The 14,241-nt window shown below is 38.1% G+C and overlaps 1 protein-coding gene across 3 annotated transcripts in view; it reads right to left on the bottom strand.

Annotated features, from left to right (window-relative positions):
• TRIQK (triple QxxK/R motif containing) overlaps positions 1 to 2,155 on the bottom strand; it is a 125,351-nt gene extending 123,196 nt beyond the window's left edge. Inside the window, exon 1 of one of the 3 annotated variants that reach the window (XM_043976655.1) lies at positions 2,032 to 2,155. The gene's annotated coding sequence lies outside the window, so the exon portion shown is untranslated. Of the gene's footprint in view, positions 1 to 1,922 lie in introns of all 3 variants that reach the window. The other 2 variants (XM_043976657.1, XM_043976656.1) reach the window with 2 other exon arrangements.
• Positions 2,156 to 14,241: the final 12,086 nt, after the last annotated feature.

Genomic DNA, 14,241 nt, shown 5'->3' with positions numbered 1-14,241 from the left:
ACAAGAAAAGCATCTACCAAATCAAATTCCTTTTCTCCTTGGCCAACACCATGTCAGTCTGCAAGTGTGGAGTATACACTCAGAGATCATTAAGGATATAAAAGTCAGGACAAGTTCTAGCCATACTAACTGCTTTTGGAGAACAGAAGTGGAGATTTCTCTTGGAAGGGAAAAGTAGCTGGTGCCCCTAAAAGAACATGCTTATGACTAAAGTTATGATGGAGATTAAGAATTAAGGGAATAGAAAATGCTTTGAATTAAAGAGAATAAACACTGCACTGAGATACAAATAAAGTCAACAAGCATATCTTAAGCTCCTATTACTGTCAGGCACTACACTGACATGCCACCTAGTATAGTAGATAAAAAGCTGGCCTCAGGTTCAGGAACACTAGGATTCAAGACATTCTAGCTACATCCTTACCTGTGTGAATTCTTGCAGTCCACTTAACCTTTCAAGTGTCTCCCAAACAACCCTCTTACATTCAGGGCCCCAGGCACCTCTCTAATTCTATAAATTTCTGAGAAGGTGTTGATCTGAATTAGTAATTTTCTCCCAGGAAGTTCCCTACAGTGATGAAATTGCAGATCTAGGGGTGTTTTTTGACCTGTTTGTTTGCTGCTTTTCTTCTTTAAATTCATTGGACTAAATATGAGGAGACATTTATTTTGGTCCTGGCTATACTAACTCCCTCTAGGACCTTGGGCAAATCACTTTAATTTTCTGGTCTTCCAGTTTCCTCATGTGTAAACTTAAGAGGGTTGACCTGAATCTCTGATTTTTCTTCTACATTTAAGTCTAATAATATATTTGGAGTACAGAAATGTGAGCAAAGGCACTCCTTTAAGATAGTTACAGATACATAGGAGGTAGCTGGTTGATTGATTATAAGGAAGACAGGGATATGTCTAGAAGGGGGTAGGTAAACTTACTTTCTCTGTATTTTGAAGAGAGGGAAAAAAATACTAAATATGATTGTATTCCTCTGGAATGCCTTTTCCTTAGGCAACAAACTGCCTTCATCCTAAATCTTTACCTCTCCCACTCATTCCATTTACTAACAATTACAGAAACCTGGCCCATCCCACATGACACAGCCACTCAGGCTACACTTTCCCTAATTTGCTGCCCACGCACTCAGATCACTCCTTGCTCCCCATTGCCACTTCCAGATTCTCCCACTACCTCCAATACCAAATAGCCTCTCCTCTTTTAAGACCATCTTTCAAATTTTCCTGTTTATCCCGTATAAAGCTTGTTTAGCATATATCTGTTTGTTGTCTCTACCTCGCCCCCCTCCCCCCAATAGATTCTAAGCTCCTTGAGGTCTTTTCCTTCATTTTGTATCTCCAGCGCTTAGGACAGTACCTGGCACTTAGTAGGTGATTAAAAGATGTTGATTGGTTGAGTGAGTGATTCTCGGTCACTCCCTTAGTGATTTGGGGAGGGGGGGGAGGAAAGAATTTCATGGGACCTGAGCAGGGCGAGGTGGATCTCCTAGTCCTGCCACATACTCCCCTGTCTGCCTAGCTGTCTCTTTGGAGAGGTGTGAGGAAGGAACATGCATAGGTTGGACGGTACCAAAAAGATCAGAGAAAGGAGAGGGCAGAGGTAAATAAACCTTCTCCATGGTGTAACTGACAGCCCGCGTGAGCCAATCCCCAGTCACAACACTCCAGGAAAAGAAGGCGGGGCTCACGGATCCCCTTAGACTGTACAGAGCCCGCCCCGCGGAGTGAGACACGCTGGCGAGAAGGAAGGGCAAGATGAGAAAGAGGAGGAAGAAGGGGGGAGGAAGGACGCGTTCCCTAGCAACTGTGAGGTTTCCCTGTCCTCACAAAGTGGCAACGTTCCCTACCCCCCCCCCAACCCCTTCATCCACTCCCAACTTCCTTCCCTTGCATCTTTAAGCGCTCCCCACCTTCCTTCCCGCGCCTCCTACGAGACGAGGGCTCCGATTTTCAGACCCAGATCGCGGGGGTCGTCCAGGCTAGGGCCTCCCATCCCGTTAGTCCCCGACACTCACACACCTCAGCTCGCACCTAGGGAAGGGCAGGCAAACTTAGGGAATCGAGCAGTTGGCAGGCGCAACCCTCCTCCGTGCTGTCACTCCGGCTACGGGGGGGCGGAACAAACCGTGGGTCCTGATGTCTGATTGGCCACAAGGGGTCAGCCTGAAAGTCAGAGGTATGGGGTGGGTGGGAGCAATTGTCAGCCGGCTCTTTGATTGGTAGTTTTATCATTCAGAGTCTTTCAATCATAGAAGGGAATGTAAATTGCCATCTCTCAGATTCATGGGGTGTTAAGAGATGGAAAGGGACCCTTTAGAGGTTCTAGCTCAAGGATTTTTAGCCTTTTAGGGGTCATGGACCTCCCTGGTGGACCTCATGAAACCTGTCTCAGAGTAATGCTCTTTAATTGCATAAAATTCATAAAATTACAAAAAAGAAAAAAATATTGAATAAAGTTATCATTGACATGCACTTGCGGGGGGAGCAGACTGGAAATTAGGATTGTGTGTGTGTGTGTGTGTGTGTGTATAAACGCACACATATATAGCATGCAAATTTTATATAACTTATACCTAAATATATGATAATGTAAGTTTTACATATAAATTTTATATAATTTCATATATGTATATATTTTTTAAGTTCAGGGACCCCAGGTTAAGAACCATGATTTCTAGTCTAAGTCCCCTTATTTTCCAAATGAGGAAACTGAGGGCTAGAGAGAGGCACTAGGACTAAGCCAAATAAGTAGTCAGTGGCAGAGTTGGGATTCGAACCCTCAGAGAAATTCTCTCTATGTATGTGCCTTTTCTTTTTTTTCAGGATGGCAGTCTCTTGTGTTTTGAAACCAGTGAGAGAGAGTGCTTGTGGGGTACTGGGCTTAGTGTCAGGAATATCTAGTTTTTATGTCCAACCTCAGACCATTTAACTTGCGGCGTGATTCCAGGCAAGGCATTGTGAAATAGGGATAATCCCTGTAGTACCTACCTAACAGGACTGTTATGGGGATCAAATGACATAAAGTAATTAGGCATTTTGCAAAACTGAAATATATAAGAATCCACAATGAAGCAAGTAGTCTAGGTCTGCTTAAATTTTTTTTAAAAAAAGAACTTTATAAGTTACGTCTAAATTTTGCTTGATCTTGAGCATTCAACATACTAATACAACAAATCATACGTGTTCAAAAAAGTAAAACTAGTAGTAAAGGGAGCACACAAGTAAACAATGTCCAATTACAGTCTGGGGAAAAAAAATTAAATGCTAATTTTCCTCTAGTGGATTCCTGAAACTAGGGTATCCAAATAATGAAACTTCTGAGTGGAGAATTTCTCTAATAGGTCCTTGCAAATTCTAAGGACCCTAACATTATCTCATAAAGAGTTTCTGGTTCCATGATGTCATTCTAATGGAATCTTGGGAAAGCATCTCCATCCCCCTGTTTATTTTCACATAAGCCTAGGTTCCAAATCAGGGTCACACTCATAGCTACTCCCTATCTTTAATGACACATATCTCACGGGAAAGGGTGTACTGAGTTGTAGGATATATACTTTCCCAACATGAGTTTCAACAAACATTAACCATGCCTTTAAAATGTCAGAGTAATTAATGCATTCACAAAATACATAGGACCCTCAAGAAAACTTTGAGGGGTATGTAGGTGACCTGTCCCATGCTGAATCTATCCCACTTATGTACATACCATAGCCTCAATAATGTTGATTAATTCAAGTTAAAAAGCATAATGTCATGGTAAATAGGTGAGTAGGTGATTAAGTAATTACATACACTGTTTCTTAGGGCACTAGTCATTCTTTCTCTGTGGTTATGTATGACACAACCTACCTCAGTCTGCAAAGCAGTTGTCAAGGGTGGAGCCAGAGTTCTAACAATCTAATGGAGCTGAGATAAGTATAAGGAACTGAACTCCAGGCCCCCCTTGCTATTGAGCACAATTCCTATATCTTTTACTTCGTAAATCAAGAAAATCACTTAAGATTTGGGTAGTAGTTTGGCATAACACTTTACTTTTACACTCTACTATAGAAAGCACTAAAACAAACATCAGACAAAGTCATTATTGCAGAATTAGAAACTCTGGGCACTTCCAGCCTATCCCTCTTCTTTTACAGATGAAGAAACAGACTCAAAGAAGGTCATTGACTTTCCTAAGGTAACCTAGTATTCTTTGCACCAGAACTTTATGCCACTCTTCACTAAAACATAAATCTCTTTTCATATAGTCCACATTTTTACATTAAGGCTATTGATTGGAGGCAATTAGGTGGCTAGAGTACCAGACCTGGAGTCAGAAAAACTCATATTTCTGAGTTCATTTCTGGCCTCAGACACTTACTGTAGCTGTGTGACCATGGATAAGTCACTTAACTCTGTTTGCCTCAGTTTCCTCATCTGTAAAATGAGTTGGAGAGGGAAATGGAAAAGGAAATGTCAAACCACTCTAGGATCTTTGCCAAGAAAACCCAAAATGAGGTCACGACTGAAACCACTAAACAACAGCAATGATATTGACTAATTGTAGCACTTATTACATATAATTTTTGAAATAAAATTTGAGTATCTGATGAAATGATTAAATACAAAATTTTAATTAATCTGTTTAATTAAGTATATGTATTCATTTATTCAATCAACATGCATCTTTTGTTTTGTTTTATTTTGTTTTTCAGGGAAATGAGGGTTAAGTGACTTGCCCACGGTCACACAGCTAGTAAGTGTCAAGTGTCTGAGGCCGAATTTCAACTCAGGTACTTCTAAATCCAGGGGCGGTGCTTTACCACTTCGCCATCTAGCTGCCCCAATCAACGTGCATCTTAAAACTGTTATGTATTAGGCACAGTTCTTGGTCCTAATTCTAGCACAATTTGAACATAAGATCTTCACCAAAATAAAATACAATACAAATAGAATGTGGCAAATAAGAGGAAGTTTCCTAATTATTAATTATAGAGCAACTATATAACTATAGAAGTTCTACAAATAACATTGTAATAGGTAGGCAGATCTGGAGTAGAATGTTGTGGGGATAGTGTTCAGGTGAAAGAGAATGAGATAGCTGCCAGCCCCTGAAGAGGGCTGTTTTGTTTTCAAGTAGCTTAGAATTTTATATGGCAGAGATGTGGAGAATAAGAGGGAGTGACAGTTTGCTAACGATTGGGAAATAAGTCCAGGTAATGTGCCAATTTTTTGTTTTTGGAAGAATCGATGCTGATGAAGGCAAGCGAGAAGTATGTTCTCCATCTGTTCACTCCTCATGGAATCCCAGTCCGGATGTCTTGCTGATTACAATAGTCTCACAGTGGTATGAGCCCTACAACAGCATAGGTGACAATGGTAGTATGGTGCTGGTGGGCCCCTAGTGATGACTAAGAGAAGATTCAAAACAACATTCACATTTAGGGCTCAGAATTGGTTCCAGGAAAATGATCAAGCTCTTCCCTCTCCCTTCCCTGACCCCCAGAAATTAATTATTTCTACTATCTTCAATTCTCCTTTCAATTAATCAGTCAGTAAGTCAATATGTATTCATGTCCCCTATGTTCCAGGCACTGTGCTAAGCAGTAGGGATACAAAAAAGGCTAAAAACCAACCCCAGCTATTTCTTGACCTCATGCTCTTCAGAGTTGCAACACTTTCTTTATCTGATTCTGGTTATTAATATTATCCCTTTATGCTGCAGAAGTGCATTCCACAGCATAAAAATCATCATCATCATTTGTTGAAAAATCATTGTAAAATTAGTTTAGCACATTATATATAATATCATGCTTTCTTTCATATTTCTCCTTCATGGAGATATGAGAAGCAACTAGTTTGGACTCAGATTTTTACATCATCAATATCCAGGCCAAGTTTAGTTACAAATGTTGGAGCAGGTTTTTTGTTTTTTGTTTTTTTATAAAGGGCAGTACTGTACCATAAACTAAACAAGTGCTCTGAGGATAACCTAAAATAGCAATAGTTATTAGACCAATAACTTCCTGAAGGAAAGGGGAACTTCCCACTCGCAAATGTTTTCATTCCCTTGTCCTTGGAATATGACAAAGTTTGAAATATTTTTTACAAGATGGATTATTGGAGTTCTCCCACAATGAGACTACCCTGAAACATTGGCTAACTGTTGCAATTGCAGGATTTTTTAAACTTTTCTAACTTGAATTCTCAACTATAACTTTCATTAATCTTTCAGAGTATTTCAATTTCACTGGTTTTTAGAATTAGAAAAAGAGCAGTGATTGTCTATTAATAAATACATTATTTGAATAAATACCCTGAAATGTAAGTAAAAGTAGTGAATATATTTCTTTGAATGATTTTTCAATTGCACATTCATATCACTATACTGAATGCATGTGTTTGAATGTTCTCACATGGATATGGGATCACACATCTAAGTAAATATATTGTATGTGTTTGAATGTGTAATCATTGGAATAAACACAGCTGCATTTATTTTAGTATGTATATTTCCAGATGTTTGAAACTCACACATTCAAATATCTGGAGCTCCACACCTTGGTTTGTAGTTAAACATTTAGGAAAGAAGAAAAAAAACTGCTGTACTGCATGTGTAAGAGTAGACAGTACTATGACTATATTCATTGAGAGCCAAACAAAGTTATTGTCAAGAATAAGTATGTTGCCTACCCTCCTGGGTTTCCTTTCTTCTCTCTAGTGATTTACTGGGAGACCTTGATCAGAGATCCTTCAGGTAGTTTATTAATCTAGAAAATGGATATCATGCTCTTTCACTTCATATGGGTTTGTGGTAAAAAAATATGATAATGCAATCTTCCCAAATACCTTTGGCAGTTGGTGCAGCAGTGGTTAGAGTATTAGGCCTGGGGTCAAGAAGACCTAAGTTCCAATTTAACCTCAAACATTTATGAGCTGTGTGACCCTGGGCAAATCACTTAACCTCTATCTGCCTCAGTTTCCTTATCGTAAAATGGATAAAATTATAGCACTTACCAAGGTTGTTGTATCAAAGGAGAAAGTATATGTAAAATACTTTGAAACCTTTATACATGCTGGTTATTATCCTCCTCATCAGCATCGTCAGGATCATTTTGTCTTTGCCTTTGATTACCATGTGTGTCTTCTACATTGTCCAAGTCTCTGTCTTATCCCAGTCCTCCAGTTACCCTTTTGGTGACTAAGCAGAATCACTACTTCTCATTGGGTCTGAGGGAGCAGGGCTCATCCAGAATCTGACGACTAAAGGGACCCTTCCTTCCAGGCCAAGTCACTTCAGAATCAGTTGTGATAGGGATCCTAAATGGGAGCTCTGAGTATCAAAGTTCTTTTGTGTTAAATAATGAAGATTGGGCCTTGTGGGGAGGGTTCTCCCATTTTTCTAATCATTCATTGGCAGATTCAATTAACTAAGGAAACAGCTGCTCAGTGCCCCAACAATTGTCATACTTCACCTCCTAACTTCATTCCTGGCCATGGACTGTCCCCTCCCTCCCTGACCCCCTCCTTTCCCCAAGCCTATCACCTCCACCTCCTGGTTTAGTTCAAGGCTAATTTGGAAACACAGATTCTTCACTTGGCCTTTCCCTAGCCTGGCCACCACCTCTTCCAGTGTCTTCTCTTTCAAATTTCCTGCCATTTACTATACACCCATACACACATATTTGTACATAGAATATACATGTATAATATGATCTCCCCCATTAGAAGGCAAGCTACTTGAGGGCAGGGAGTGTATTTTTGTCTTTATGTATTAAACACTCTTTGGATCACTATCCCTGAGCCAGCCTGACAACATATTTTTCTGAGGGACCTCGGGATATCTCTGATGATTTGGGGGAGGTCTTTCTCTAATACTATCAGCTTAAGTCCCTTTCCAGTATGTTTCCCCCTATTGTGAACCAGGGACTAGCTCCCCAGTTCTATTTAATCAGCCAACATCAAATAGCTTTTCCAAGGGAATACTTACTCAGAAGATATAGAAAGAATAAAAATACAAATGTTTCCTCCCAACACCCCAGGGTCATGCTCTCCTCTATATTATCCTTCTCTCTCTGAGGAAAGCAGACTCAGACTTAGTAAAATTTCTATGGCATTGATCCCACTGAGTTAATGTCTGAATGCAGCTTCGCTCCCAAATGAGTTCTCATATTAGCTGTCACTAGGTTGGGAGCTGGAGTTGTCTTCTCACTACCCAGGATATCAATACTGGGATGGTTCTAAAATCCAGCATGCCCTCTACTCCTGAACTCCTCAACTGATCCCCTGCCCCTGCACTAAATTCTCAAATTGCTGGATTCCTGGACATTTTGCTTTCCTGACGTTTCAATACTCACATGGCGTAGCCTACAGATTTATCTCCTTCACCAAAAATGAAAGAATAAACATACAGGCAATAGACTAAGGCCCATTTTCAAAGGGCCACATGTTGACTTCAGATGGGGAGAGAGTTCAAAGACATTTTGCCTTGCAGCATTTTCTTTCACCAGATGCTGTTAGAAGTGGTCCAACCAAGACAAAGGGGGCTGAAGCCTTTTGGAGGTAGCCCAAGTTCCAGTTCTATAATAATGGAAACGACAACTAGCATCTTAAATATGTAAATATTAAATATATAGCATCTTAAAGTTTGCAAAGCACTTTACAAATATCTCATTTGATCCACCTAATAACCTTGGGGAGGGTAGGAGTTATTATCATCCTACTAACCACTGATTAAGTGACTTACCCAGGATCACACAGACAGCATCTAAGGTTACATTTGAATTCAGGTCTTCCTAACTCTAGGTCTGGGGATCTATTCACTGCTACATCCAGCTGCAACTGTAGCCATTCAAAGAGGCTATCATTTAGCATGTAGGTAGCAGACTGGACCAGTAACAGAATGTCTATGTATATATCAAAATCTTTCCAAGGCACTTCCACTAAAGATCATCACAACTGTCCAAGAATCAGACTCCTCAACCTCTTCTACATGGGGAATTGCATTAGCCAAGGATCTACTCTCCACGGGCTCATACAGATTAGGCTCACTGGCCAAACGTGTATTATTTGCATTCTCAAAATTTAGCATATTGACTGTATATAGTTAGTGCTTAATAAGTGCTTATAATTGCACTCATTCTTGTTCTCACTTTCAGCACAGACCATCTTTTTGTTTAGTTCTAGCTGTTCTAGTACAATTACTCTTCCTATCTTTATTTTATTTTGTATTAGTTCTACTTGCTTGTGTGATACTTTTGGGGACTGTTATAATAGTATCCAAAAGTGGTAGATGCATTGGTATTGATTTTTTAAACAAAAGATTTTGCTGTAAAAGTCATGGAAAATCTTTTTTTTTTTCATTTTTCATCATCTTGTCCTCTAAGTTCATTCTTTTATTTTTTTTTTTATTTTTTGGTGAGGCAATTGGGGTTAAGTGACTTGCCCAGGGTCACACAGCTAGTAAGTGTCAAATGTCTGAGGCCAGATTTGAACTCAGGTACTCCTGACTCCAGGGCCAGTGCTCTATCCACTGCGCCACCTAGCTGCCCCCTAAGTTCATTCAATACAGTTTTATTTCACATTCTGTACAACAGAACAAATGGTTTTGTTTTGTTTTCTTTTGTTTTGTTTGCAGGGCAATGGGGCTTAAGTGACTTGCCTAGGGTCACACAGCTAGTAAGTGTCAAGTGTCTGAGGCTGGATTTGAACTCAGGTACTCCTGAATCCAGGGCCGGTGCTTTATCCACTGTGCCACCTAGCCGCCCACAACTGTTTTTTAATGAAAAACAAAAAACAATATTCCTGTTACTTTTATATTTATGAACAAGAAAAGAAACAGAAGAAATTATGGTTCACTTTAGTTTTTTTTAATTAAGTTTGATGTACTTTCTAGTCTATGAGCAAATATGGACCTGAATCAGTAGGGTGGACAAAAAGGAAAATAGAAAATTCTCCATCTTTCTAACCTGAAGTTTGCTTTTGGCTTTAGTACCTCAGTTTATCAAAGTCAATCTACCTATCAAACCTGGTCATAAAGATAGAATACTATTCATGGAAACATGGTAAACATTTTGGTGTTAAATTATAGAAAAATATAATAAAGAGCAATATCTTTCCCAAAAAGCATTTAAAAAGAAGCAATATTAATAAAAAGTGGAAGAACTAAGATGATGGAATACAGGCTAAGACCCAGCTGAACTCTCCCTACATTCCCTTCCAAATAACTTTAAAATAAAACCTCAAATCAAATTTTGGAGCCAAAGAGCTAACAAAAGGTTTATACACACACACACATTTATATAGAAATACATATATATAGACATACTCACACTCACACATATACATATACACACACACACATATAGTCCAGCCCAACAACAAAATGTAGGAAGTTTATAGAAGAAGTCTGTGATACCAGGCTGGGTACAGGTCTAGAGTGAAGAAGATTCCCTAGCAATGGGCCATGAAAGTGACCAAGATGGCAGCACAAGCTTGTGGGGCTCTAAGCACAGAGATTGTAAGGGGGTTAGAAAACTAGTCAGAAAGAGAATACAGGGGACCCCTTTACAGACACTGATGCAAACAGGGTTTTGCGACTTGCTCAGGGTCACATAGCAAGTAAGTTTCTTAGGCTGGATTTGAACTCAGTTCTTGGTTCCAGATCCAGCACTCTATCTTCTGTACCTCCTAGTTTCCAAGAGTTTTTATAGTAGAGGGAGGAAATGGAGAATGAGTGGGAAATGCTAAAACTTCACTCTCATCAGAATTGTTTCAAAGAGGGAAGAATATGTATACTCACTTAGTTGGGTGTAGAAATCTATGTTATCCAATAGACAGATAGGAGGGGAAGGGAATAGGAGATACAGGTTTGGAGATGATAAGTGAGAGAGTGGTTTGGCGGAGGTAATGATCAGAAACAAGACAAACTTTTGAGGAGGGACAGAATTTAATAAAAGAGAGTAAAAAGACAGAGTGACACATAGAAGGATAAACAGAGGAAAATGGGATAGAGGGAAATGCATAGTTAGTGATCATAACTGTAAATGTGAATGGGATGAGCTAACCCACAGAATAGAGGTATATAGCAAAATGGATTAGAAATCAGAATTCAACAATATGTTGTGTACAAGAGATATACTTGGGACAGAAAGACATATACAGAGTTAAAATGAAGGGATGGAGTAAAGTCTATTATACTTCAGCTGAAGTGAAGAGGGCATGGGTGGCAATCATGATCTCAGCAAAGCAAGAGTAAAGTAGACCAAAATGAAAGAAATAATAAGGGAAACTACATTTTTCTAAAAGTACCAATGAAGTAATATCAAAATATTTTATAGCAAGTTTCTCTGACAAAGGCCACATTTCTCAAATATATGGTGCCTGAGTTAAATTTATAAAAATAAGCACCATTCCCCTATTGACAAATGGTCAAAGGATATGAACAGGTAGTTTTCAGAAGAATAAATCAAAGCTATATATATAATCATATGAAAAATTTCTCTAAATTGCTATTGATTAGAGAAATGCAAATTAAAAGAACTCTGAGGTACCAACAGAAATGACAAATGCTAGAGGGGATGAGGAAAAATAGGTACATTAATGAATTCTTGATGGAGCAGCGAACTAGTCCAACTGTTCTGGAGAGTAATCTAGAACAAAGCCCAAAGGGATACCCTTTGATATAGCAATTGCAAAGAGATAAAATGAAAAGGAAAAGGACCTATATGTAGAAAAATATTTATAGTAGCTCTTTTTGTCATGGCAAGAAATTGGAAATTGATGGGATGCTCATCAATTGGGGAATGACTGAACAAGTTGAGGCATATAATTGTATAATGGAGAACTATTGTGATATAAGAAATGATGAACAGGATGGTTTCAGGAAAATTTGGCAAGACCTTCATGAACTAATGCAAAGTGAAGTGAGAAGAACCAGGAGATCATTGTGCACAATAATAGCAAGGTTGAATAATGACCAACTGTGAAATATTTGACTACTCTGATCAATACAATGATCTAAAACAATTCCAAAGGACTCGTGAAGGAAAAAAAAATGCTATCCACATCCAGAGAGAAAGAGAGAATGATGATGATGATGATGAACTCTGAGTGTAAATTGAAGGATAATATAAAAAGAAAAGATTGATAAAATAAATAAACAACCCATTTTAAGAAATTAAATGGTCTTTTGCATCATGCTCAAAAATTCCTTAGCAACTCCCATAATATTTTAGATGATAATGCTTCCTGTGCCACCTTAATTAAGTAATTTAGAGACCTTTAAAATTTATACCTAAATACTAATTTTCACACTTATAATGAAAAAGTCTTCAAAGTTAGTGGTGGCAAATCCTTTTTTAAAAACTTAATTTCTGCCATCATTTTAAACCTTTCTTAAGTGATAGCTACAAACCATAGTGGACAGAGCACTATGGATGGAGTTAGGAAGATCTGAGTTCAAATCTGACCTCAGACACTTATTAGCTGTGTGACTCATGGTGAGTTATTTAACCTCTGTCTGCCTCAGCTTTCTCATCTATAATATAAGGATAAAAGTAGCATCTAACATTAAGGGTTATTGAAAGGATTAAATTTTATACTATTTTTTTTTTTAGTGAGGCAATGGGGGTTAAGTGACTTGCCCAGGGTCACACAGCTAGTTAGTGTTAAGTGTCTGAGGCCAGATTTGAACTCAGGTACTCCTGAATCCAGGGCCGGTGCTCTATCCACTGCGCCACCTAGCTGCCCCAAATTTTATACTATTTTTAAATAGCTTTGAGCACCTTAAAACACTATATAAATGCTAGCTATTGTTATTCTTTCTTGGACTCAAGCTTTAAAACATATATTGTAACATTCAATTCCTTCACTTTTATTCATCAAGATGCAACAAAAGATTGCCAAAGGCTTCCTAAATTTCTTGTTTTTTTGGCCCACAATCAATTTAACTTTCACATTGGTTTCTTCCATTGGCCAATACATGTTCAATAGATGCCACTCCATCACTTTCCCTACCCATCTCCATTCACCCAGCACAGTCCCTGTTGGCCAGGTCTTTAGTTAACTCTAGGATACCTCCCTGTACGTCTCTTATCCAAGCCCCAAAAGGCTTTCCCAGGTTCGTCTTTTGATTTCATATTTTCATTTTGCCCAGCTTTTAAAAATAATAATGTTTTATTGGTGATACTTAATTGCTTCAGATCACAGAATACGATGATCTCAAAAGAATCAAATGAAATAATATATGAAAAACACTTAGCACAGTGTCTGGCACATAGTAGGCACTTAATATATGCTAGTTCCTTTCCCTTCCCTTCTCTTCTCAAAAGGAAATAGAAAGATACATGGTGAGTATAAGCAGGTTGAAACATATCACTATTTATATATTAGAATCCAAGGAGGGGTACAAAAGACAACATCAAAAAACATTAAAAACTTTTCCACTGAAAACAAAAACAAAACACTTTTCCACTAAAAAGGGGTATGCAGTAAGCATACCCACTTTCATTGCTTTTATTTGACATAGTATTGGAAATTCATGGGCTGTATGGCAGAGCAGATACCACATTTTTTTATAGTCAGAAAGATCTGGGTTCAAATCTCGCCTCTGCCATAATAGCTTTTTGACTCTAGGCAAATTCTATAGTTTTTCTGTGCTTCAGGCAACTCCCTTACACTCATCTACAATTGTAGATTTTACATGGATAAATAGATTTTCCACACCCACTGCTACCTATGTTGATAAAATCATGAATTATTGTACAGGAAATTATAACAATTTCAAGGACATAAGAAAAAAAATCCATCACTGAAAACAATGAGATCAGAATATTATTGTGGACCAATGACATCATAATATGTGAAAAAATGCAACCATCCACCAAAATTTAAAGGAGAAAATAAATAAATTTAGCAAGGTCACATGGTATAATATTCATTTGCAAAAATAATTAGTATTTCTATTTACTAGCAATAAAGATCACAAAAGTGGAATACAAAGAAACAACACTTACAATAACAAAGAAACAGCAAATATTTGGGAACTAACATAACTAAAATGAACATGATCTTAATGAGAGCAATTCTATAGCTAAAATGACTGAAATAAAGGAATATCAAAGCAATTAAAGGGACATTCAATAATCATGGAAGACAGCATGCTTCCATTAATTTACATATTTGCTACAATACCAGTAAAATATCAAGAGGTGTGTTTAGATAATTGAATATCATAATGTATTTTTATGA

This window comes from Dromiciops gliroides, chromosome 1 (assembly GCF_019393635.1).
Source record: "Dromiciops gliroides isolate mDroGli1 chromosome 1, mDroGli1.pri, whole genome shotgun sequence".
NCBI lineage: Eukaryota > Metazoa > Chordata > Mammalia > Microbiotheria > Microbiotheriidae > Dromiciops > Dromiciops gliroides.
The sequence above is the reverse complement of the archived record's forward strand: the minus strand, read 5'-3'. Positions and strand labels throughout refer to the sequence as shown.